The 4,462-nt window shown below is 36.8% G+C and overlaps 1 long non-coding RNA gene across 1 annotated transcript; it reads right to left on the bottom strand.

The window, feature by feature from the left end:
- Window positions 1–619: 619 nt before the first annotated feature.
- Window positions 620–2,037, bottom strand: LOC120561653. The gene is made up of 3 exons (XR_005639629.1): window positions 1,937–2,037; window positions 1,391–1,481; window positions 620–726 (listed from the first exon to the last, which is right to left on the bottom strand). It is a non-coding gene; the product is annotated as an uncharacterized LOC120561653 (long non-coding RNA).
- Between the last annotated feature and the right edge of the window lie 2,425 nt (window positions 2,038–4,462).

The following is a 4,462-nucleotide window of genomic DNA, read 5'->3' as shown; positions in this document are numbered from 1 at the left end:
AAAAAATTATTACATTTTTCTTTTACACATTTTCAGCGCTTATTTCTACGTCCCATATTTTCTGATATAAAACAAAATTTGAAAACGGGTCAATTTGGCCCAAAGTCAATGCCAGGGTTAAAAGCTTAAACCAATGTTTTTTAAAGTCTGAGACTGTGGGATTCCCCTCAGGCAAAGAGCTGGGGCACACACGTTTCCTGGGAACGGTGTGCAACGGCTTTTAGGTTATGTTTTCTCTCGTTTGGTGGGTGTGTCTCTCGATTATTGGCTGCGTTCCAGCTGATACCCAATCAGTAGAGACGTGTCTGTAAACCCGTGGTAATAAAAAGGGCTTGAACGCACAACAGGATGTCCAACACCCTGTTTCAGTTTTAAAAAAACGTCATTTTCTCAATTTTTTGATGCCTATGGGATCGTGGCAATGTTATTTGAACCCAAACACTTACAATTGAGCCAAGAATAACATTTATTAAGAAAATTCATTATTTTTCTTAATTTGTAGGAGTCGCTGAAATATACAGTATTTCTCTCTTTTGACTACACCCTCGTGAGCTGTATATCACTGCTTCACAACAGCAGTTGTCCACTGTCTATCATAATGTAAATTATTTCAGTAGCAAAAAAATGCTGTCCCTGCTACAGCCTCTGCTCCAGTCTGTTGCCAGTCGGGGAAGTCCTTGATGGTCGGCTTCATACTCCGGAAAGTAGGATCCCTCGGTGCTGCTGCTGTGACAAGAACAAAAGATTTGGGTTTTTGTGCGTTATTTAAAGAAGTATCTTTTAATACATTTTTTGTTTCATCTCCCTTTGTTTTTAAGAAGTGGTTGAGTAATATTTTTTTTTTGCAGATGTGAATAGACCGGTTTCATCAAGTAGAATATGGCAAGAAAAATGTCATTAACGTAGTTAAATTCTCTGCTAAATCTTCCTCAGAAGCTCCAATTTAGCCTTTAAATATAATTGAACAGTAAGGCCTAATATAAGACTAATATAATAATATATTGGCTATACTTTCACCCAGGAAAACATGTGTTTCATTCCTCTAGTATTAATTCAAACCACAATCTGTTTCCTGAACTTAACTAGTCGTTTTGGTGCCTAAACTTAACTGTCGTCACCGTAGCTGTATCCCATCTATCCTCAACCGCTGTTAAAGTGCCATTCTAACAATATGTATTTAGATCACTTTGTAAATTAAAGCTTTAAATAGCATGTTATAAATTGTCCCATAAAATATACCATAACGTTCTCTCTAAAAGGGCTAACATCAAGGTTTCATGGTAATCACAATTATTTAAAAAGTATATACTTTTGATACCAAAGGTGCCATTTTATGCTGTCCTCTCTTTACTTCCTACCCCCATTTTCAATTACGATTTTGTAAACTTACCACAGATGATTTGGCAAAGTAATGACTGGGAATATGGCAGCTTTCCACATTTCCCCGTTGAATATCTTGGTCATCATGGCAATTGAGAGATCTGAAAAATACAAACATAAAAATTTTAAACAAGATAAGATCCTTAATTAACCCACAGTGAAGGACATTTTCAGTGATACTGCACCAAAAGGAAAGTGCAATGACAAAAGCATCAGTAAAAATGCAAGAATAAAGCAGTTAAAACTGTTCAGTATACAGACAGAAAGTTTAATAATACCGTATTCACAGTATTGTACAGAGGAGTTATTGATATTGCATAATAAGGTGTACATTGATGTTGCACGTGAGTAAATTGTCAGATAGGGTGCGTGTGGTCTACTTGGAGCAGTGTTGATTATAAAGTCTGGCAGCAGCAGGAAGGACGTGTGGTATCTCTCCTTCACTGCACATTAGGGTTACATTTGAATACAAAATGTAACCTAAGTAAAACTTCCAAAGGGTGAAAATATTTACTGTTGATAGATGGATATGATTTAATAATAGTTTATTACCTACCCATTTCAAAGTCTGTGTAGGTCTCCTTCTTTGGCTTCCTCTTCTGGAATCATTAGTGCCTCTTCCTCTGAGCAGGCCAATTCAGCAGTGGTCGTCAAATCAGTTTTCAAACACTTTCCTCTTATCTGAAAGAGATTAATATACAGAGGTAATTAATAATTCAAGTACAATGTAATAGATAAAGAAAGTCTAGGACCCCTTGAACACACAGGGGGGCGAAAAATAGAGCAACACATTAGAATTATGAGTGGCACTGCGCCTGCCCCAAATACTAGATAGAGTCGAATTACAGGTGTGTAATTTGCATCATGCAACAAACTAATATGGCAATAACATAACTGGCTCTTTTCACTTGTTGATCAGGCTTATACACACAACTATTATTGTGGTTATTTATTATTATGATGTCCTTCATCTCTGCATTGCCTTCTCTCCCAACTCCTGCCCATGTTTTCTGATCTTCCACTATACATCATACCAACATAAAAACAGACACACTATGTGAAAGCTACTATCAAAAAATACTGCTCTTTTGTGAGGATGCAGTATTTTTAGTATTGCAAACTACTGTTTTGCAATGACCACGGTGTATTCCTGACATTTTGTAGAAGATAGTGATATTCTTAGCAAGAACCCCCTTTTTAATGAGGGATATCTAGTGAAACAAACAAGCAAACAAACATCAACTAACAGTTTACCAAAGTTACCCTTGCTATAAACATGAAACAGAAAAGTACCAATAACAATGATTGTGATATTGATAATTGTATTGATCTCAAAGTCAAATGTGATTCAATATGTCCATCAAACGTGTTTAGTCCCTGTTAAAGCCGATTATAAACCGCCAATGTCAGTTTTATGTAACGTTAGCTAGGCCTATGGTCAATTTAGCTTCAACAAAAAGTAAAACATAAAGTTAAGTGACTGGACAGTAACTACATTACGCTAATGCTAGCTTGCCAGGTAAATTGTTTTTATTTTAAGTTATCAACGTTAGTGATATATCAGTAAGAAAATGATGGTAACAGGTGACGATGCTCATTGGGGTGTTTTGAAGGCTAACGTTAGCCAACGAAAACGGGCACCATCCATCTAATAACTGATGTGTTATGACCGTTGGCACTCCGAACCCCGTTTTCAAAATCAGTTGTTAACCAGATTTAATGTCGAGTGTACAGAAACGAACCACATATCATTATGACAGCTAGCTAAACTGTCATAAAACTAATTTTACATAGTGTTATTTTGGTAATAAGCAGGGTAAAAATAAAACATTATAATCAAAATGTAATAAGTACGAACGTTAGCCTGCCATTAGACGGCCCCTGAACCTCTTCACCTTTTTTAAATATGATTTAACGTTAGTTGGCAGATTAGCTAGCCAGCTAGCTAACGCTGCATACCGAATTTAAAATCAAATTAACCGATATGAGCAAAGTATGGTGGGGCACTCAGTTAGCTACTGTTAGCTAGCTAGCTAAAATTAACGTTAAGGGATATCGGGTAACATTCAATTAGCTATCTAGCAGCCTAACTTAGCTAACGTTATTGGCCTGTACTGCAACTGACATAGCTAATGTTAACTTTACATTCAGATTCAGTCAGATTACTACATATAACTAGCTAGAGCACGGATATTTTAATTTTAAATTAATGTGAAAAAGGGCGGCTAGTGCGATGTTAGCCTGATCTAACGGCTCTTTTTTTTTTTATCTAACGGCTCTAAAGTTAGCTACTTTAAACCACGACATGGCGTAACTTAGCTAGCACATCTTGTTATTTGTCAGATGAACACCAACCTCCATATGAAAAAACGTCGAAATATTTGTATTAATGTTACGTTAAGATGAAATAATGCTTACCATGGGGTTTGACAGCAGCAACGAAGCAGTCTCCATCCTAACCCTTCGTAGACTGGTAACTTTTTTTTCCTTCCTTTATCGACTGTGGCACGAATATGTTGCTGGGTAGAATTCAGATTCACTGTCCATCACATCAACAGTGTGTGTGTACAGTAAAGACATCCAGACGCTCAATAAATGATGCTTCCAAATGACCCGCGAACAACTGAGGAACTTGTAACGCATCTAACATACATAGTTAATACGTTGCTGCGATGTATAGATTTCTATTATAATGTAAGGGATTTTATTGTGTAACCTCTCAGTTGAAGCTTAAGAGGAAGTTATAGTAAACAGCTTTTTATTTTGACGGGAAAAAGGGAAGTGGAAAAAACGTATTTTCTGACCGTTGACTGTTGGGGAAAAATAAAGTGAGACGTGCATTGCCGTCTTGGTTCTGGAAGCCCGTGTCTTTATTTTAGAGCCAAACAGTGAGTCTAGACAATATAAGAAACGCTCGGTTACAATAATAAGATGCCCAGACGCTCATTAAACGATGCTTCCAAATGACCCGCGAACAACTGAGGAACTTATAATAACATCTAACATACATAGTTAATACGTTGCTGTGATGTATAGCTAGAGTTCCATCAAAATTAGATGTCCAGACGCTCAATAAACGACG

The sequence above is a fragment of the Perca fluviatilis genome, chromosome 7 (assembly GCF_010015445.1).
Source record: "Perca fluviatilis chromosome 7, GENO_Pfluv_1.0, whole genome shotgun sequence".
Classification (NCBI taxonomy): Eukaryota; Metazoa; Chordata; class Actinopteri; order Perciformes; family Percidae; genus Perca; species Perca fluviatilis.
The sequence above is the reverse complement of the archived record's forward strand: the minus strand, read 5'-3'. Positions and strand labels throughout refer to the sequence as shown.